Source organism: Bombus pyrosoma, linkage group LG14 (genome assembly GCF_014825855.1).
Source record: "Bombus pyrosoma isolate SC7728 linkage group LG14, ASM1482585v1, whole genome shotgun sequence".
In the NCBI taxonomy this organism is placed as follows: Eukaryota; Metazoa; Arthropoda; class Insecta; order Hymenoptera; family Apidae; genus Bombus; species Bombus pyrosoma.
Genome location: NC_057783.1, coordinates 9,490,388 through 9,513,523, shown reverse-complemented (window position 1 = coordinate 9,513,523; position 23,136 = coordinate 9,490,388). Strand labels below are relative to the sequence as shown.

At 37.2% G+C, this 23,136-nt stretch overlaps 1 protein-coding gene and 1 long non-coding RNA gene across 13 annotated transcripts in view; both read right to left on the bottom strand.

The window, feature by feature from the left end:
• LOC122574958 (zwei Ig domain protein zig-8-like) overlaps positions 1-23,136 on the bottom strand; it is a 433,576-nt gene that overhangs the window by 345,363 nt on the left and 65,077 nt on the right. The window lies entirely within an intron of this gene.
• LOC122574961 lies at positions 5,415-12,671 on the bottom strand. 8 transcript variants are annotated; one of them, XR_006319269.1, is made up of 7 exons: positions 12,307-12,671; positions 10,326-11,127; positions 9,800-10,270; positions 8,913-9,702; positions 8,214-8,839; positions 7,205-8,061; positions 5,415-7,128 (listed from the first exon to the last, which is right to left on the bottom strand). It is a non-coding gene; the product is annotated as an uncharacterized LOC122574961 (long non-coding RNA). The 8 variants fall into 8 exon arrangements; XR_006319271.1 differs by having other exon boundaries at positions 5,415-7,366; positions 7,436-8,061; XR_006319270.1 differs by having other exon boundaries at positions 5,415-7,565; positions 7,751-8,061.

Genomic DNA, 23,136 nt, shown 5'->3' with positions numbered 1-23,136 from the left:
CTTATAAGAATCATAAGAATCAGTGCTATAGAATAATTCATTCTGAATAATCCATGACTGACAGTATCGTTTAGCTTCCAATTTTAGACTGATGAAAATGGGCTAGGTTAAACGTGTCAATCACCGTGTTGCCAATAGTATATTCACTGTTAGTAGTGTCAGATACTGTGTGTTGTACCATTGATCTAACTACAGTAGGATGATACCAGATAAGCAGAATTCACCTCTGTATTCGTCTCTCTATATCTTGTCAAATCCTTTTAGCGGACTATACATCGCGTATCTCGAAGTGGTCAGCTTGCGACCTAATGCACGCGACGAAAACACAATATGGTTTCATTGATACATGCCTGTAGAAATATATCGATCGATATCGCCGACAAACGTATCATAAAGCACTTCCTGAATCATCGTGTTTCTCGCGTTTCCGTGATTGCTTCGGGTATACAGCTGTGCTCGTTTTATGTGATAATCGCGTGACATGGCGCATTATCAATTTTACAATGAATCGCACGAAGCGTAGAGCGAACGAAAAGAAAACGATAAAACCGAATGAGAAAAAGGCAGATTCTTTGAATTGATGTTGCTAATGTAATTTTATTATTAACAGTATCTATTCTTAATCGCTGTACTATTAATTTAAGTAATTGACAATTATATTAATTTAAGCATTACTATTAACGTTTTTTTAAATATTTCAAGGTGTTTGATTTATTTATAATATCTTTTGCACTGAAATTTCTTCTCCTCCTCTTATCAAATATTAAATGAGATAATATTTCTTATATATTTTATCAGTTACGATACTGTTGAAATGTGCATAGTCTGTTCATCGTACTTTTAGAAATCTCAGAACGTCGTCTTTTCAATATAACTTTTATTTACTTACGAACTGCTTTCGGGGATTATGGTGGTACACTATCAAATAAAATCTTAAGCTTTAAAAGATTTGAAGCTATTGGACAAAATATCAATTTTCAGATAACGACAGAACTTTCTACTCGCAGACAAAAATATTTCAATATTTTCATATTTATGCTGATATGACTTGCGTTTCGTTAATAGGTCAGCATTAGATTTTCAGATCTGGTTCGCATTAATATTAGATGCATTTGCCTAGAAATATCATGATTTACTCTTACGCGTATTATCCGAGTTTACCATTCAATTTCATAATATAGAGGAAGACTTACATTTCTATTATACTTCATAATATAGATTTTCATAATAAAGAAGTTTCCTATTACGAATGGAAATTAATCAAAGAAGATGTTGAGCTTTGCTATGATACGTTATAGTAATAGCACCTGTCAGTTTCAGTTGTATTTCAAAATTTTCTTCACGATCTATCTCGTCCAGTTCTGGAATTATTCTGTACTGTCTTTTTTCTCTTAAGCATAAAAACTTGAGTTAAAATATTATATTTCACAGATGGGCCATTTTTTCATCAATGCACAATTTAACGCTCTATTAATTCTTCTACTTGTGCTTCGATCAATCGTCGTAGATCTACAGTCGTCGATCAGAGCGTTTAAACAGCAGCTTCGTGGTCTCGCTACAGGTAAACGCACGGTTCCGCAAACTGCTTATCCTTCCTCGTGTGTCGTGTGATAGCTTCGTCGTGGTTTCGTAGTATGGTAATCGGTATCCCTCCGCTGTTCGTGTGAGGAGAATGCACAATGATCGATTGCACGATGATCTCTCCGCGTCTCTTGCAGATAGACCCAATTCAGTTGATCAAGCCAAACGATTCTCCATCAAGGTTCTACTTCTTTTTAAGAATATTTTCGAAAATATGAATTTACATAAAAATCCGTAGTCTGGTTACCAGTCTCTCTATCAAATACTCGAACGACAACGAAAGTTACACGCGTCCCAAAACACAGCAATCAATCGTGATTAACACCAGTGAGGTGACTTCGTCACGTCGAGGCTCCCTACTATCTACCTGGTCCCGTTTTCGAGAACGAGCAAGAGAACGATGTGTCACGGTGTTAGCCGCGTGACACGAGAGAGAGAAAGAGAGAGAGATGGAGAGACCAGTCGGTGCACGCGACAATACGCAACACTGTAGGCTCGATCGCGAGGCAGAATCGATACTCAGGCCATCGTCTAACGATCTCGTGTGCGTTGCTGCCGAGTTCAATCAAGCCATACGACTCGAAAGCCAACCAACCGGCTCAATAATTTGCGGATATATAGCCCTCTCTCTCTATCTCTCTCTGTCTCTCCTTCCGTGTCTCATCTCCATGATACTCGACGAGCTATCGGCGCATTCAGGCCGCAATGATATACGAGCTGCTACGAAGATCGTCGCTCCGCCAAGTACTACATCGGTTCAGCTATAAATATAGGAAACGCGATCCGCTAATTAGCTCCATCGAGAGAAGTTTTCAACGAAGAAATTCGATGACGCGAACTTTCGTTAGGATGCTTTTCGATCGCGTTCAAAGTGCTCCTTTTTATCAGACGCCTTATTTTCTAAGTTTCTTCTTTCTGCTATATTTCGCTGAGCGGCGGTGAACTTGCAGCTTTAACGTTTCACATGGAAAAGAAGGCAAGATTTCAGGGAAGATTTAGCTATTGAGCCCATATGTCATAAGGATACACTGGAAGATATAAATTGTTGAGATTCATCGTTCTTACGACAACGCACGGGTAAATATGTATTTCCTGTTCTGAAGTCTACGATAGGAGAAGTAACTACAATGGTTACAAAAAGTATCCGCGCGTTGTTGTATTTATTATATTTACATATTAATTAGATGCAAGTTTATATCGATATTAAAATGTAGAAAAATTGGGAAATCGTGCAGAGTTAATAAATACGATTTTTTATTACACGATCATTTTTATGAAATAAAAAATCACAGGCCAAAAAACTGAAATATATTGTTTTGTACAGATTTCCTGCATTTATTGATCATCTTCAAATCCGATCGATACGAAGCTATTTCCTTTAGAGGAATCAGCTGTATTTCATTAAGTTAACATGCAGTGCATCGAGAACATCGTCGCGTCACGCTATCGCTGCGGTATTACGAAGGATAATGCTTCATAATTTATTCAACGTCTTTGGGATGTCGTGCAATTCTGTAGAGAACGGACGTATTTAACAGCCGAGCACATCGCTCTGTTTCCAGCCTGTGTTTCTACGTGTGTGTGATACCTTTGCTGGTAGTGCCAACCTTGCAGCAACGACGGTTGAGACTTTCAAAGTTTACTTGTCGAAGGTGCAAAGTTACGAGACGCCGTGTTTGATGTTGGTTTCTTTGGACGTGTTTAGATGCTTCGGTAGAAATTGATCTTGATTTTCTGTACCGTAAGAAAAGTTAAGTAGATAAATAAATTTAGTACACATTTTCATTCATCTATTTAGTTTTCCAAAAGCTACCGATCATTCGAAATTTCAATAACGGCTTTTCAATTTTTCCGTGCATACAAAATGAATTCTCCTTTTATACGTAAAAATCCAAGTTCGACAATGAAAATTGAGCAATCCTGTATACAATGGCGGACAAAAGAAAGTTTGAAAGATAAGTGATACAAAGAAGATGAAATTGTAAAATGTATTTGTATAAAATTTAATTGTAAATTGTAAATTAGATAACTATTACCAAGATAAAAAATATTTAGGTAAAATCAAGAACCAAAAGCAATTGGAATTAGAACTAAAAAGCAATTTATATGATTAAAAAATTTAATTTTTAAAAAGGTTACCATTTCGTCATTGTAGAGAATCCTCGTGCAACATTTTGTAAGGGTATCTCGAAAAGAACACGTTTCTGAAGAACTACGGTTTTGACCTTATCTGATATGAGCCCACATTGCTTTTTAAACGAGTCACTTCCACTTCTCCTTTGTTAGAAGATGTTACATAAGCTTTACCTTCTTTTGATGCATTTATAAAGTACCAAGAGAAGTGCTTGGATAACCTTTAGTTTAAAGAATGTCTCCTCTCAGTTGCTCGATGTCATTATGTCTTCATAGAACTCCATTTTCAAAGACATCTGTAGACGTTATATCTACTGGCTGGCTAGTCACTGTCCGACACTACTTCGGTGCTATTGGCGTAGTATTAAATTATAACGAGAATCGTAAAATAACGCGCTTTTTCGATAGAAAATATGTAACAAAATATTTACTGATAATATGCAACAGTTATCTCATTAACAAGTTTCATGTTAAATATTTTTAATGAATGAATATGGAAACATACGAAGTAAGATTCCTATGAATTGATACGTCTGTGGGCAAGATGACTATCGTTTTCTGGAACATTTCGGATTACAAGTTTCAAGTTTATTCTTTAATTTTGATAATATCTTTCCTTCGGATCAGGATTTGGTTAAAGTTACGTATAAATCAATTTATTTCTGCGTATATTATCCGACCACAAATTTATAGTACATTTCAAACAATGATTTGATCATGATTGGTTTTTCGTTGTTTTTTTTTATTGTTTTACTCAAATTACTGGAAAGTGGGGTTACCATCTTATTGCAGTAGTCCCTGTACAATAAAAGAAAGTCGCAGTTAGTCGCAATTTTCACTTTGAAATTCATCGTAAATTAAATCCACGGTATCGGTGTTTCACGATGTGTTGTAGAGCCTCAAAGGATACATACAATGATGAGAACTCTAAACTGATAATTGATACAGTCCGATCCGCGAGCTCGGAATTCGTACAATCTTTTTAAATGATCGTAGCACTATCGGGCAATCACGATGAGTGCCGAGTCCCAGAAAGACGATAGTCCTGCTCTTTGAAAGGCTACGTTGCCTGGAAAGAGGAGGAAATTCGAAATGCATTAAACTCCCGAACGAGGCGTGCAACGAGAGCGATGTAAGGTCGCTTCAAAGGTGACCACGCAAGAAGGGAATAAAAGGAAGAATTTCCCAGCTGAATCGTGACGTCTTAAGCACATCCTTCTTTCTGTAACAGCTGCGGACCTAGACTTATGTGGCGAGGCGGACACGTCCATGTAAATTGTTTTCTGATCGATCGTACGAATTCTATTCGGTTTCTTGTGCTTCAAGTATCCCGCAGGAAGAGAATAATCTCACCAGCTTTTGTTCCATTCACGACCAGCTGAACTGAATTCACTCTAAACGTTGGATTATTTCTGTGAAAATATTGTTTGCGAGAATCTTACGGCTAGAGTACCGTGGACGATCCTCTTTAAATGAGTTTTCAACGTATTTAGTATTTGATGAAAAGTAGATTAGGCAACTATCTTATTTATTGGTATTTGTGTGAGCAGAATTTTAGGAAAGAGAATTTATATTATAAATTATTATGTTATAATAAAGTTATCATTAATTTATAACTTTTTCACATGAAATTTAAATTTTCTAACAATAAATTTTCTACTCTTTCGATGATAACATTCATCTAGAAAGACAAATTTCTATAGAGACGTAGAATTATAAACATAGGAATTACGTATCGCTTACAGCGCAATATATCTTCGCTATTATTGTTCTGTTCGACGAACAAATGAATGGCGGAATGTTCTGCTTGTCTGGCATATTTCATTTACAGTAGTAACAGTTAGTGATGTCTCCCAGGGTACTACAGAATGGCACGCTACTTGTCACGATAACATCTATCATCCCGAACGTTTTTGGAGTTAATGGGCGTTAGACAATTCTCCTTCGTTTGGAATTAGTTTAATGATGGAAACACGCAAAATGGATATTTCAATGGATATAGATATTTATAGGAGCTAAGGCGATAATAAGAGGTTCGTTTAATTTACAATATTTATCGACGCTATTTTTGAAGCGTTATAATTATGTGAACGATTTAATCGCACAGTTATCACACCAATATTACGTGAAATAAATTATTTAAGCTTTTGGAAATACTTCGATACGGCAATAAGGCTCTTTGATGTTTTAGAATTTATTTATTGTGACATGTGTAATATGATCGCACCTCAAGGGGCTGGTGCTGCATTTCCTTTATCTCTCTGCGACGTCAAACAAGAATTTCCTCGTTATCTCCGATATTTCCCAAGAAAATGATTCACGAGGCTTATTTCTAACGCTTTACACAAAATTCGCTATCTACATATTATTCATCGTTGCATAGTTATTATTTAACGGTAATATAACGTTCTGTAACCAACGTTGATAACTATCACGTTCCATAATCAACGGCGATAATTATCTGAGGTTTAACGAATCTTATCATTAGTCGAGTTAGGCGAGAATTTTTCTGAAATTGAAATATTCATTACCGAATTTCCTACAATCAGTAATGAATATTTTAATCAGTATCGATGGCTTCATTTTTTAGTCATTTTCTCTGGTCCCGTTCAAAATATTCTTGACAAAAAATAATTGCGATTTTCGGATATATCCGAGCGTGAACTGGTCGGCACACGCGAGACTACTATAGATGATGGGGATATTTCGCGCTGATCTTATGGCGACTGGGCTCCATTAATGATGCCATTTATTATAGATATGTATAGCTTTTACCCTTTGATCTTCTTGCGTTATCGTCCCGAGATCAGCGTACTAAATCGTCGAATGCAGTCGAAATTCTATGGCAACAGAATTATCAAGCACACCATTAACTCTGAACAGCGGCTTTCATTAACGAGTCAGCTTTCGATTTCGTAGCCACTTTATTTCTTCGGTTGCGTTCAGAAATATATGAATTTACACGTACGTCCACGATTTAATTATATTGGATATTATATTTTTCATAAACGATAACCTGAAACTTGAAACAAAATTTATTCTCGCGAGAATAATGACTTGGCGGGCGTTTCCTTGAAAACCACGAGTCGCACAAAAGACATTGAGTTAAATCATGGTATTAGCCAACTCTTAATGGCCCAGTTGAATGGAAGGGTACCAAACTTCGATGAAGAACAGTCGTGAAAGCAGGAGCAAAATCTATTCAACTGATGTGAGTGACTCGTCGAAAACAACTACCACCTTGGTCGAACGAAAATCAAGCATTCAAACGTCGCTGCAATTTCCACGCTTATCGGGCATACAAATTAACGCCGATAGCACGATGAAATGCTTGCCGTGCCAGAATTATCGTGTCCGGTTTTATCGAATGGCTCGTGAAAGTGATGTCGAATGAATGACATGCATCACAGCTCGCTATGAACATTAACGCAAACTGGAAGTTACAAGCTCATGATGCTCGATCGCTTGAATAGAAACAGTTCATAACTACCCAATACGAATCAGTGAACAGTGTGTTTTAACTGTGCCGTGTCCTCTGGGTACATTTCGATCGGGGCTGAATTGTTAAAAAGTTTCTCAAATTCCAGGGAAACACGAAATAATTGTTATGAAGTTCTCGTGTCAATTATAGGCTGCAGATATTCTTAAGACACTAAAATTATTTGTCTGAGTTAAATTTGCTTGCAGGTTGAAATACTTTCGTCAGCCATTGTACTCGTACGTTTTATCAGTCCGACTTGAAAAGCTAAAGGTATACGAAAAAACTGAAATGAACTCCTCTGTGTTAGCTCCTCTGCGGAAATTTACATCGACCGAGACATTCTTACTCGGCTCATCCAGCGTTTACAAGCCTAAAAATTGCAGAACTGGATATTTTTTTCAACGTGGCACGAATGTAAGTCGTATGGTCACTGTTCGTGAAAAGAATACGGGGCCAATTGTCCACGGAAGCGTTCACGGAAATAGGGATAGGAAGCAAAGGATGAAAGGGAATAGAAAGAAGTCAGTCGCTTGAAAAGTTACAAAAGGAACGTACAAGTTCTAGTTCCTTTTTTTCAGCCGGAAAAGTGGAGAGAATCCAGAGTCACAGAATACGTGAAGTTATCAACCACGACAACTGCAGCTGACCTTCCCCTATGTGCGTCCAAATACTCTTGCTGTAGTATACTTCAGAGAATCGTATCGAATCAAGTATCTTTCCATATTGTCGAATAATACGTACGAGTTCTATCGATGCTTTTTAAACGCGCGCGGATTGTTGTTGAACAATACAACATGTAAACTGAATGGGAGGATTTGGAATTGGAGATGTCTCACAACGGACGGTATCTCACAAAGTCAGTCCACCTAAAATATTAGAGAAAATATTAGAAACGTTAATAAAAATTATCTCGTTACAGCTATATTGAAATTTCGAAGTACTTCGTATGACACAGCGAACATGTGATAGTAAAAGTGACGTATGGTAAATATTTAAATACTTTCGAAACACAGCGTACAACTGTCTGATTGTCGATCTTGGTAGTAAAACTGTCTGTCTGTTTTTGTTATCAATAATCCAACATTCTGCGTATCGATACACATTTTTCAAACGTTGAAACCGATCGTCAGCTTTTGCTTTTCACCGACGTTTTATCAGCTTCACATCTGGGCCATTTGCGAGGGATTTCTTCGCAACGATCATCGCGTATCTGTATTTCTCGTTAACAAAAAGTCATAGTTCAACTTTTTTTTGAGATTCATGACACTGCAAAAGAGAAAAAAAAGGAATAGGGTGAGGAGAAAAAACGAGGAAAAAGAGGTAAAAAAAGGAGGGGGATCGTCGAGTGGATCTGCCAAACGTGGCACAGAACTGAATACTGCTCGCTCGTTTTATCTCAAAACTCGTTTCGTTATTATCAGCACCAGTTTTTCAAGTCGGTCGAAGCGCGGTTTGACGCGTACATATCGGCAGGAAAAAGTCCGGAGAACCTTCTATCTTCGTAGCGGTATTTCAAGTATATTGCTCGGTATGTGTAAGTTGGCAGGAAAAGTGAGAGAAAATGATACAATTGATTTTTCACGTTGAATTTCGCGTTCGCTGAAACGTGGATTTAAACGAAACGTTATTTGTCTTCCTGCGATTCTGCAACACAAAATGAGAAGGTAAACTAATATGATAATGTAAATAATACTTGTACAATAATACACGCAATTACCATCATTATTAATAAGGAACATATTAAATACAAAACAACGAGATGCGTCAAATTATCGCTCGTAAATTATTTCCGTAGAAAAACCAATTAAAACACGAATGGCTGGCTACGTCAGTTCAGTATATGTCTATATGCTTCCCATTTTCATCGGCCACCAAAACACGACATCAGAATTGCATTAAAACGGGGGTAGTCATCGAGCTTCAATTAAAAACCAATTGCTCGGTGTCATGCGGTGCGGTAATTACGCAAATTAATAATTAGAAACCAACATCCCGATCGTTCGAGCAGATGTGCGTGCACGTCGATCTCGCTCGAAGAAACCCTGAAGTGTCAAGAGCAAAAACGAGCGTAATTGACTCGTCTACATAACGAGAACCTCGCTTCAGGAAGCGGAAGTTTCTCTTTCGATTGCGTAGAGCACACGATACTTTCACCCACGCGTTACGACAAGTTCGTGAACATGGAGAGACTTATAATACGAGTAGAAATTTGGAAAAATTATGTCGCTTATTTTCCGCTGCGATTATATATTTATGAAAGAGTATTATGTCCTCTTGCTTATTACGTTTGGTGTGGCAGTGTCTAATTATGTTTTCGAGTTGACTGTGCTCAGCTTTTTTACATGTTACAATTCGCAAGCTTGTTTCTGAGAAATACATAAAATTCCTGTAACGTCATCCTGAAACAATCTATTCTACATTCGTGGATGAGCGTAGGATGTAGATGGAAACATCGCAGTCCAACAGAATATTCCAGAGTAAGCAAACGTGAGAATCACAAACTCGGTCTGCAAGAAGAAACTTTGGAAAACGGAATTTTTTGCTTATGAGCTATTTAAATAGTATATGTATTTGCGCCTTAATAGTGAACTTATTAATACTTACATGATATTTAACGAAGATATAATGTGCATTCTTCCAGGTAAAATTAAAAGATTGAAATATCCTGAATATCGTTAGGTTGTAAAATAATTCACTTATACCGTTTATAACTCAAATGTTATTTCATTTAATATCGTCAATTAAGACAGAAAGGTACTCAAAGATAATTTATTTGATTTCGATGCAAAATGAAGTTAAATATCTACATTCTCTATGTTGAATTTCATCAAGATAATTCTCGATGAAATTCGATCATTCAGATCTGAAAGTCATTATTTCAAATTGTTAATTTTTATCTTTACTTCAAATAAGGTTTACCCTGGTCGCAGATACGATTTTCATTCCTCGAAAAGAATATCTTTTCTAAATAAAATACGAAGTGTGCAAAAATAAAGTATTAAATATTCGGTGTTCTGCCAGTTTTCTTGCAAACAGAATCTAACTTTTAAGCTTGTGTTCCAGAACTTCAGTATCCTACGACATGCAATACGAATATAATGCACGCTCTGAAAACGTAACGTAATGTTACCTGTGTATGCAGATGGTGCACATTTCCCGAGGAAATGATGGAAAGCTTGTGAGCGAGAATTCCACGCAATGCTCGGACATACATCCTCGTTGTATCAACAAAGATACACCGAATATTCGTTCATATAGGATTAATCTTTGCTACCGGCGAAGCAGCTGAAGCATCCAGCAAACATCGATACCAGTCTTGGGTCTTCTGCAATTTCTATAATATCCTCTACGTCGGAATACATGTTCTGTGTTGCACAGATAATAGCTGGCATCGTGTCTTTGCGTCATCCGTGTTTAATCTTCCTCGTTCACGATGACGAACTATTATGAATTCCATATTCGTCTGATATATTCAGAAATACAACGACTCACGAAAATACTCAAACTATTCTTTCGCGAATATATTATGTACGTGTTCTCTATGGAATATTTTGAAATCTCATTAGCATTGTATAATGAGATTCGCTTCGAATTTTACCAATATGATAATGATAGTTGTGTCTCATTATTGTGCTAATGAAATTTCAAAATGTTTTATATAATATGTGTGTATAATGTAGAATATATACTTGTGCATAGACGTTCTCTGTAGTAAGTGTTCAAATATTCTCGTGAGCCACTGTAAACAGAATTGAGCCTGGATTATCCGAACCAATCGTGGAACACGCTATTCGAATAATCGAATTTCTCAGATTCAAGAATCTCGGAAGTATCGAATAATTTCGTGTTCATAAATATGAATATTAAACAAAAACTTTTGAATAAAAATATAGTAATTCTGCTCTTGCTTCGATGCCGAAGGCATCGTTAGTCTGAAACATAAAAAGAATGTAATTCTACAGACTTAATTGTATTAAAATATTTATGTAATCGAGCAATCATAATCATCTGAGATTTTTCAGTATTAAAACGAACGAAAAACTTTCTTGATCCCTATATCAATATGTGGAATTTATGACACTAAATACAGAATAAATACATAAGAGCGATTGTTCTATCATCGAAAATTCCAACATCTGAATATCTTTAACCGTCTATTTTTTCGAATATGGGAGGCTCCACTATACGTTTAAAGGAAGTTTCGTGCTCGGAGGAGAAGAAAACGTGGGCGAGAAATTTGTAATCACAACGGAGGAGCTCCCTTCACATTATCGCGTTTAATTAGAGAAAAGTAGCTGAATTTCAGATATCTTAATCTTTGCATAAGAAAGTTTTACTTTTACCAAAAATCGTGAATCATTGATGTCCCACGAGATGCGGATCTTATTAATAATTTTTATACGGCGTGTAGCTTGTCAGGCTCGTCGTTACGCCACTAAATTCATAATATCACTTTTCTTTGTTATCTGACCAGGAAATTAAAAAGCGATGCTACGTGCAAATAAATTGAGGTCAAGTTGATATTAAAAAATTGTTCCGATACGATGACGAAAATCTTGCGGGAAGAATCAAAGTTGCGGCTGCTGAAAATCCTGCTATTTTCGAGTGTTTCTTTTTTTTTTCTTTTTTGACGGGTTATGCTTTTGTCTTCTTTCAAGATATGTGGAGCGTGTTACGTACGAGAGTACACGAAGAGTAATTCGGCTGTTGTATTCGACTATAATTGGAGTAGCCTTCGAGCGAACGTTGCGAATTGTTGTCTGTTAATAATGATGCAATAGAAAAAAAACTTTCTGACCCGAGAACAATCCTTTGTCCGACCTTATATCCGTGCAAGCACGTCAATTACATGGCGATATCTGCGAACTAAATCTTTCTCTCTCTTGCGTACACGTAATTTATGGGGTTCCTTTTTATCATTATAACGAAGATTATGACCAAGCGAATACATTGTAGGAAGTTACATAATACGAAAAGCTATAGAAAGAAAATTAGCAAATTGATAAAACGAGATTTTAGCCCCGACAGTTGCATTGTTTTCATGCATTCTCGGTATCGAATCGAAGTAAAGCAGCGAAATAAATGAAATAATTACTGTAAAATAGACTCACTTTGTTCGTCGAAGAGTTACTTCGTCAACAATTGAACAATGGACGCTCCTCCTCATGAGAGACTTTACAGATCCAATAACTGTTACGTACCAATAAATGTGATCGAATACCGCTGGCCCAATGTATTCATTTAAACTGGAAAATATGACGATCACGAAACGCTACGGCAACGATATGGACTGTCAGGAACTTTTCTTATCGCGGTCTTTCCCAATCTTCTTTGACGCAATTTCCATATTTTTATAAATAATATACGACGATCTGTGCTCACGCCTTCGCGAATGGAGCGGTGCAGAGAGGCACCGAGCTAACGAGGCTTCTAAAAGCTTGTCTCGATCGTGTCGATATCGCAAGCTGTACGTGATTCCCTATGACGCGACGCTTCACTGCGATAGAGATGATTGAAAGGCGGTAAACTGCATTAAAATAACACAATCTTTAATAAAGGTAAGTTTAACTAAGAAGTAAAGTAACAATAGAAACTGAATACAACTGACCTGTTTAGCTTGGTCTGTTTGAGTATGTTTCTAAGATTGTTCAATCCATTTGAGTGCCACAGCGACTCTAAAGTGTATCTGTGTACTCGAACTGTCCGAGGTTTTGTTGAAAAACGTTCAACATGTACGTCAATTGGTCGATTAATCTTTCGATCAACGCCATCCTGAGCGTTGCTCTTTCGTGTGCCGTTTACGCGCTTTCTCTTGGTGAAGCTGGCACGATACCTGAACTGACGTAATTTGTTAGGTTTCTCAGAAGGTTTGCAATGTTCCTCTTGGTCAGGAACTTCGGCAATTGTTAGCGTTACATGTATTTCTAATTAACCCTTCAGAAATTCCGAGTATACAACAGACTATTCAGAGCGAAAATATAAAAATCCTAAAGAAAATGCTATTTACTGCTCTTTGATATTCTACGAATAGCTTCATCTAGGACTTCGTTCATGTAGATTATTAATAGTTTGAAGTAGATCAATTTCTGTGAATGACATATCTCCATGTTTTTGATTAATTAGGTTATTTTCCGTTATTTTTCGTAGAAAACATTAAATTATAGGTAGATTCGATTTCAGAGCAAACATTCGATGCGATAAGCATCCTTGTTTGACCTCTATCATACATAGGAGCGCATACAACTCGAATGCCAGGCTATTTCTCAGCTTCCACAAAACGGATCGAGATGAAACATATCCTATTTTCTTTGCCGAACTCCAAGCTATGGGTACAACAGAGAGAGTCCCATCGAAATCTGTTCAGTAGCTTTTACGTAACGCGAACAAAGAAACAAGCAGATAGACAAAAATTTCAAAAATTACTTTTTAATCTGCATAGATTACGAGTAGTAACAATACTTACACTGTTTTATTGTATGTATTATGCGTGGAGGACGATTAAAGGTGTTGGTGTATATAGTTACTAGACGAGTTGATACTTGGTGTAGTCAATGTATTTAAAATTCTTCGCAGTACAGGGTTAATCTTTGTTCGTTCAGTATTGCTCGATATGCACATACAAGGTAATGCTTACGTTCGCTTGATACTAATTCGCTACAAGAATGCTCGATACTCATTGATTGTCCTAACGATCGTGTTCGTTTAACTATACTGGTCGGGAGAGTACCGGAAAGTTTAAATTCAATTTCGGTTGACGGTTGCACGTAACGGCGACAGTGTTTTGCCCGCAGTTTGTTTATCGCTATGTTTGGTACGTCAAGACGAACACCTCGCGTGATTCTTCTGTAAACTTCAAGTAGAATTAGTAATCTATAGTTCTGCATCAAATTTGCATACAAGACATAATACGACATATCTGTGGTTCTTCGGTTTTCTATCGTATCTTTGATAGTACGTTTTGTTGCTACATGACTATTATAAAATTTAGTAATAACTATTATACAACTGGTACAATCGGAAAGACAAAATCAACGTATCTTCCATAATTAGAATGCGGATCAGAAGTTTGAGAAAGATGATTACAAAATAAATCGAAGACGAATTACGAATGAACGAAACTTGAAAGATTCGTTGCAACAGGATGGACTATTGTGTGTTTCAAACAATAGGATAGGAGTCGCGTAGTAGTCGAGAGGGTCAGTGGGTTGAGTTTCACGCAAAATTCCACGGAAAATCCCGGATTCCCGCGAAATTGTGTTGAACTTGCCTCGATACGCGATTGCTCTCGCATGTGTATAGACGCGAAATTACTTGGCATTTGCTGGTAACGAAGCCGGGGCGCATTTGCGAGTTCCATTGGAATACTTAGGCAACCGGAACATGCGCGGATATTTTCTGTCTAATTGAATCGCTTTTCGCGCGTATCACGATCGATCCCAGAGGGTGAAAATTCCCCGGCACGTATATAACGCGCGCCTAACTGCTGCAACAAGTTCATAAAGACGACGCTTAACGCACACGCGGAACCACAGACTGCTGCATGGATTGACCGGGGATTAGGTAGAGGATCGTACAAAATCAGGCTGACGCGATTCTGGATGTCTAACAAATTGCGTAATCTTTGCATCAGGAAAGATAACGGCTTGGTACTTTTTTCTTCCATATACATCGCATACATCGAAGACTGCTGCACTTAACACTGTTCGAGGCTTCCGTTATCGTGTGCAATGGAAACATCACCAAATTCAGTAATTGATTTTGATATATTCTTTAATATTATGGCCGAGATGTTTTCAATTAATATTAATGTCAATTTAATATTGATAACAACGTACTATAAAATCTCATATAAATTATATAGTTATCTTTTTATTCATTATCTAACGTAAACCTAATTTGAACCTACCCCAAGCCCTGAAAAATATTTTCATATATCTTGGAAACTAAAGCCGAACGGCGATTGCACGTGTAAGAGAAATTGAATAGAAAATATGCTTTCCTTGAAAAAGTATGAAATATTACAAGTATGAAATTTCTATTTTTTTTTTTTTTTTTTTTGTATTTTATTTATTTAGCACTCGACCAGACTGCTGATTCGTATGCAGCACACGCAGGAGTATGGGGGATTGTTGCGTTCGATAACGTTAGTTGAGCGATCACGAGTTATCCTTTTTTGTGTCATTTATTTAAAGTCGCATCAACTACGAAGTCATTAGCAACTACTTTGGCTTGTACACTACAACACGCGTATTATTGCGGCACTCGCGTTACACGGGCTCTAGTATTCCAAGGCACATGAACGCCTTGGAGCGTACTGGCGAGGTGTGCAACAATAGCTTTTGGTATAGTTGGACAACATGTAGGACCTGCAGTTTAGGATGGGCTCCGAACCATCGGAGACTGCGCTGAAATAAGCAGACGCAACTACGACTAAGTTGCACCGGCAGAAAAATCGATCAGGCCTTTCGGGATTCGAATCGAGTACTCTTCGATTGATCACGAGTTATATCGCAAACGAAACATATCAATTTCTGATGGTTTGACATACAGAGCAATGGGAATCGTAAAGAAATTTACATGGCCAGTACTTCGAAGTACTTCAGCTGGTAGATGGGGAATTTCCAGACTCGGTGCTTGTAAAATTTGACAACGAATCCATCGAAAGTAGATTCAAAGATATCGACGGTTACGTTTCGATATCTTCAGCAGTAGCAACACTTCAGATGACCAAAGATTCTGGAGACGTTGAACGACGAATATCATCCCCTATCCGTAGGTTGGACAGTAACTATATGTAAACTGCAAGGAACTATAATAAATAGGATTGTGATTGATCTTGGCGAAAAGAATTTTAGAGGTTTACGTCGTTCTTAGTTGCGTGAACAATGTAGACGCTGTAGCCATATCTGCTCTAGCACCAATAAAGTTCCGAATAAACCGCATGACGGAAGAGCACTTGCAGAAATTCAAAGATTACGATGAGGACTTCTTCAGTGTGCAAAGATACGACTCAAGTATACTCGAAACGAGGAGTCAGTAATAAAAGACACGGGTTAAATCAGCTTTGAGCGATGAACCTACGTAGAAAAACGGACGAAGTACGCTTTCAGAGACAATTTTGTAAAGAAACTGTCCAATTCCATCGCTTACAGCGACAAGTTTTCCGGTGGAACGATCAGACGCGATGAAATGAAATCGATCAATAACGAGTTATTTGCAACGACTGTAGTTAAGAACGAAGAAATTGACGACATTTTGTGAACGGGTCCTGTCGATGGACTATCCCTACAAGATGTAAAAGTTTTCATCCCGACGCAACTTAGTCCAGCGCAGACCAATAGACGAATATACGTAAGAATTAGATTTTTGCAATAAACAACAGTTTACGAAAAAACACAGAGATGTCCTGCAGATGCAAAAACAATCATTGCGATTGGTGAAACTGTTTCGAAAAAATCAGTGAATATACATACAAAAATATATATATACATCTAATCGAAATATCTATGGAGGACGATTATACGTGTTGGTGTATAGTGATGAGACGAATTGATACTTAGTGTAGTCAATATATTTAAAACTGTTTGTACTACAGAGTTAGTCGTCGTTCACTAAGTGTTGCTCGATATGCGTATGCGTACGTTCGCTCGACATTAATCGCTATAAGATTGTTCGATACTAACTCGTTATAAGAACGCTCGATAATAACTAACTGATAACTGATTACTGATTCGTGATTGACTACTGACTAACTCCTTGTCTTAACGTAATCGTGTTCGTTTATTTATACTGGTCGGGGGAGTACCGGAAAGTGGAAATTAGACTGCGATTAACGGTTGCGCGTAGCGGCTACATTGTTCTGTTCGGAATTTGTTTATTATTACGTTTGGTACGTCAAGACGATGTCAATGTCCCAAGACAGAACAACAAAATGAGTCGCTCTCGATTCGCATCGTCCTCTGACTCATGTGTCGCTACATATCTTCTTTAATTTCCAAAGTTGATATAAATATATTGCATACATATTTACTTTTGCTACGTTTAAGAAATCCTCCTAGCGTGCAAACTTAATTAACATATCGAGCTGTTGCACGATCATTGATGATCCGGACTACATGAATGCGAAAGCCATGATGATAAAAAATCGCCGAAGCAAGCGGAATTGGTTAAGAGGGGAAGACACCGCACAGTCAGCGAAATCTGGGCTGATTCTTTTTTCACGTAGTTTTCTAGCGTGGAAAGTTTCGAACTCGTGCACTCTGCCTGCAGATATTAAAGAAATTGGACTGCGCTACTTAAAAACAGCAGGGGAATACTGTTAAAACGAAATATTGCTGGCAACGATGGATTCTACACAAAAGCAGTTCCGACTAAAGAAGTCGAAAGGACAACGGTTAATTGCGTGAGTCGCGGAAGACAAAGCAGATGTATCTATTTTTAGATATAATTAATATATAAGATTTCTTTAAGATGTTATATAGCATTTACTGATTATCTTTTGTTTGCGTAAATTTATTGTTACAAGTATCTACAGTTATGTATAATATAACTGTAACATTGTAAAATTATGTAAAGTACAGTGTGATATATGCAATAAATAAGTTTCGATATATTTTGTCAGTAAATAACATTTTGTTAAACGGAAAATTGTTCTACTCGAAAGATTAATCTTTTAGAACTTGAAACCTTATTTATTTCCAGTACTCAATTGTATTCGTTTGGACAGAGGACTGCGGAATTTTTATTACACGGATATCGTATCGATGATCAATGGAAATTAAAGCGCTAGTTGGGAGAGATTATTTGTGGAGTACCTATCAAACGAAATTCTCAGCGAAAAAATTCTGCTTACCTGAGTGATATAGGCTGGAAAAGGAGGACGTGAAGCCATTTGCCACGATGCACCAAACACTGAATCCAGATGCAAGTATTGACTACGTGACTCAGCACATTATGAGCGTATTTTCATGCTACGACACGGCCGCAGGAACTTTAATTAGGTTACGTGTGTGTAACAAACTCATAAATTCGGTGATAAGTGTCTCGTTATACAACGATCATTTACAAATAGTCTTCAATACAAATACGAATCTCGATAAAATATCAAATTTCGAAATTGCACGCTCGTGATCGAGTAAACTAACAATATCAGTCGGTTTCATTATCGATCTACACTAGATACGATATTTGTTTAAGTCGACAAACGAATTGTCGTTATAGGCAGAAATTAGTAACGAGAATGACGAATAATATAGAACGTGCAAACATTTTCGCTGGAAGTAATCTTGTAGAGCCGATCTCGTATTTCGAGTCGACTATCGTCTAAAGGAACAACGACTGGCACGTGAAATGAGTGGAAGTACTTATCCTTGTTTGCGGGCAAAAAGTTTCCACAATACAGGACCCCAAAATCGCATCGTACGAAGCTGTGAATGGGGTTAGACGAGAAAAGCACGCCGAGAGGGATAAAATTCTTTTTCTCCTTGCGTTTTCATCCTCTCCCCTTCTGTCGCCACGATAACTCCTCTTTACACAGCTCCTTTGCGTCAGATAATTTTTTGCCATCGTTACTGTGCATTCTATTGGAAAGCAGCATCGAACGTTATCGAAATAATCGTTCAAATGGACGTTCTTTTAGTCAATGAAATAAAATATCATTTATTGTATCTATGTAATTTTTCGAAATATTTCAGTCATCTATCTATACTTATAGATTATATAAACCTCGATAGAAAAAGGCTTCTTAATTTCTGCAATTTTCAATAACTTTTCTCTAAACTAAAATCACGAGTAGTTACAAATGTACGATATTCACCAAGAGTTTAGTACTTTTGATCTTGTATCTCAGTTTGATATCAATAAAACTAGTATACGTAGTGAACAAGGGGGAAATTTTGCAGACGCGAATTATTATCACACTTATTCCCCATTTGGTATTTCAAATATCAAACTTACGATACCAATACCAATACAGTAAATATGCTCTTAACCTCCGCTTTCTTCCTTCTTTCGTCTTATTCCGGTAAAATACAGTTACGTGTGGCTGAACTCGACGCCTCATGATTCTCAATCGCTACTCGATTCCATGTACTTTCGAAAGAACAAAACTTGTTAGGAGAAAACTAGCTGGTTATTTGGATAAAATATCGAGGATATTTTGAGTAGGAAAGACCAATTTATATGTCTCATTTCAAACACTTTCTATACCCTAAACCATTTAATAGCGAGCGAGTACACGGCCCTCGACTAAATCAATGAGCGTACCTGGACCATCTTTTACAGAAGAAACATATCCAACATCCGCTCTCATAAAATCGCTGAATATATTGCTTTATCTTTTATTTACTTTTTGTTTCCGCCATTCGGACTGTTACTAACTGGTGAACCTATTTTCTATCGCTGTCAGGCAGCGACCAACTGCGCAAAGCAGTCGGCGGTGTGAACTCGTGATTGCCTGACTACTCGTTAATTTTCAGCCGGACAAAAGGAGAAAGCCAAGCGGAAAGAAACGGCTAGTTTCACCGGATGCCGTAGCCGGCAACCTTCCAGAATGCAATCCAGCCCGGGACTACGGTTACATTTAGCCGCTCTACGGACGAAGGAGCCGGGCTGTTTGAGTTAATGAAAGGCCGAAAGGTTGGAGACGCTGACGAGGCGTGCGCGGTCTCCACTCTCCACCCTTTTCTCTGCAGTTATCCCTCGTGAGGATCTGCTTGCGCCCAGACACGTTTCGCCGTCACCCCTTGCACAACTCTGCACCCTTCGTGCGTTTCAGATCCAGGTGTTAATGCGTCTAGGCGTCACACCACGATCCTTTCCCGCACTGCTTTCATTCGATGTTCCGATTGGTCAATTAACTCAGATCTCAGACGACACTTCGATTCATTTGTGTATTTTTTAGTCTTTGCGTATTTTATAATCTGTAGTGTATTAGTGTATTTTCTGATCTTCAGTGCATTTTAAGTAAGTTATTAAAAATAAGAGAGATAGAAACCCAAAGAACCACGACTGTGTCGCCTAATAGATATCGTGACGGTTCAAAATCTAAAAGTAACAAAGTATTTCGTCCGGAGGGACGAAGACGCGAACGTTTTCGGTTGATAATTTTATCGTTAATTTTATGACGCACTCATTCACAGTCAATAGGCTACGGTTGAGTCAAGATTTGACTCGCTTAGAACCATTCCCTTCAGCGATTCTAACTGTAATTTGATTTTCCATGTCCATTGTGGTCTCAATGGCCGGGTGTGTCATTAACGCGGTGATTTCCGAAGGGTAATATAGGTAATTCCAACGATCCGATCGATCGAGGACCATCCGAAAGAATTTCCGTGACCCTTGTCTAATTAAATTCAAAGTATTCGCTTCCAAGATCTCTTCCCATCAAGGGTCTGCGCGTTTCGAGCGCACCTGCTGATTGGCCATTTGCTTGCATTCGGCGAAAACCGATCAACACGCATATTTTTTCGGCACTTTCGTTTTGGGCCTTGCTAGATCGAATTTAAGAAGGTCAGTCTCGTGCGAGCTTTTGAGTGACGAACCTCTTCTCCAAGCAGTCGTGTAGTGAGAATCGTTTAACCTCTCAGCAGTCGGAAAGAACAGTCTCGTGCGGAAATGGCGTGCTTCATTTTCTGCGTTATACCTCTTCAACATCACCAGCAGGATAGTAGACATCAATTTAATCGACGTCGGAACCACCGCAGATGGCATCTTAATAGAATCTTGTTTCTTTGTAGTATCAACTGTCCTTTTAAATAATTCAAATTCATCTAATAACAACAATTTTTCATTCTCCAATCTATTTATTTGCTCTTGCATATTTTATACTTTGTTCTCATAATACAGCGTAGCTTCTTCTCAATTTTCTAATTCTTCTTCCAGCATATTAACTGCTTTTGTTTCTTCTGTTAAGTGCATGTTAATATGCCGTTAATAAGTCGTCTATTATTTCTTGTTTTTCAAATAACTTCTCGTCTTGTTTTTTAATTATACGTTCTTCTCTTTCTTTCTCTTGTGTAGTAGCATAAATATATTCTTATTTTGCTTAATTTAAAAATATTTTAAGATTCTTAGCTTATTCCTCCTTGGCAGACAAGTGAGATTTTAATTCGTCTACATAACGTATTGTATCTGCATCAAAACAGACATATTTTTGTACAGCACTTTTTGTACATCACGTTTACGTAATTTCAGCCCCTTTCTTTTAATTCAATCAGCACTTACGCGTAAACAAATGATTTTTGTATTTGATAATGTTCTGTTGAAGTGAACCGATTTACAAATGCACTGAGAAAATCGACAATTTGTAAATCTCATGAACCAGAGAAAGTGAACGATCAGAAAATGACTATAATCCCGATTTGTGCAACTACATGGGATAATAAGGAAATAAATAAATAAATCCATATAGTGAATAAGTCTATAAAATAGAGATACATTAAGATAGTGTGATAAAGATTCAATAATAACGATGAATTTAATGTGATTTTCTCGAAAAGTGTATTATAATTATACAATAATAGACTGAGTGAAAGGTTCGTATGATCTGCGCCGAAACGTGTGGCCGTCAAAACGTTAAAAAGACAATTGATATCACAAAGAGAATGAAAGCGAGATTCACAGTATAAAGATGAAATGGTTTCCAACAAATATTTCAATCTCTGTAGATTATTTTATATATCGCTTTAAAACAGAATTCTCTTTCTCGCACATAATTTGGATTATTTACTTTTTACGTACAAACAACTTTTTTAGGGCAATGTGAAGTATACAAAAATCGGACATTGTATATGTTGCAAACCTAACATTTACAAACAACATGTACATAACATATGTCTAATGCACTAAATAATTAGTTGAAAATATTAAATTATTGTTTAGATATGAGTCTTGCGATTTTCGGTTGCACACAACGTATATGAAGCTGACAAACTGAAACAAGAAAGTTCTCGGGTGAAATTGGTATTAAGCAACATACGCAGCTGCATCTTGACTAATAACTTGTATGCTTTCGAAAGTTTTACTGCTGTTTGTTAACATTCATGGTATTAAGTTCTACCATACATGAAACTCGATAATAGCATTTAGTAACCATCAACATGACATGATTTTAAAATACTATATCGGTAAGAAACTACAATAACATTGGTTGAATATAACAAAGTTTTAACCTACATTGTTATTCTTTTACATAACAAGCTATCTCGTGTCCGTGGATTGTTACGTTTATCACATCACTTTGGGAACATTTCCAATTGGAATTTTATTACTACCGACATTATTTTCCAAAAGCAAAACAAAAAAGTTCGTATTAATTTCGTCACTGAAGATTGGCAAATACAAATATTTCAAATTCGTCTGTTTAAAATTCTGTAATTATTTCTTCAATGCGAGAATCAACGGAAGCGAGCCATCAAATTTTTTCTATAAAAATCCCTCAAATTTATAACCATACAAAATATGAACGGGCTATTTGTTTCTCGTATTACGTTCTCTGTTCTATTTTCGTTTTTTCTAGAAATCCATCAGTTTTTAAATGTTTTCTCGTTGGCGGTTTTTCCGAGAGAAAAATATCATTTGTGTAAACCTACACGGGACGATTTATATATTTTTTATCGATAAAAACCAACGTTTCATCCGCAAATGGCTCAAAGACCATTCGATCCGTACTTGATGGAAAAATTCGAGATTCGGGACAAAGGAAGAAGAGAGTCGCTTCGTAAACCGCGACATTTTCGAAACATTCCCGCAGTAGAGAGAACGCGTATGTAATCAGATATATAGGTAAAGGAAGTAGCTGTGAGACGAGTGCACCAACACACAGAGACATAGTGTGCGCGTACAAACCTGTGATGAGCTAAAGTAGGTTCGAACGTTCATCGACCGAATGTTTCGGAAAAATCTCCGTAAATGTCCCGGAGAAAAGAAGCAACATTTTCAAG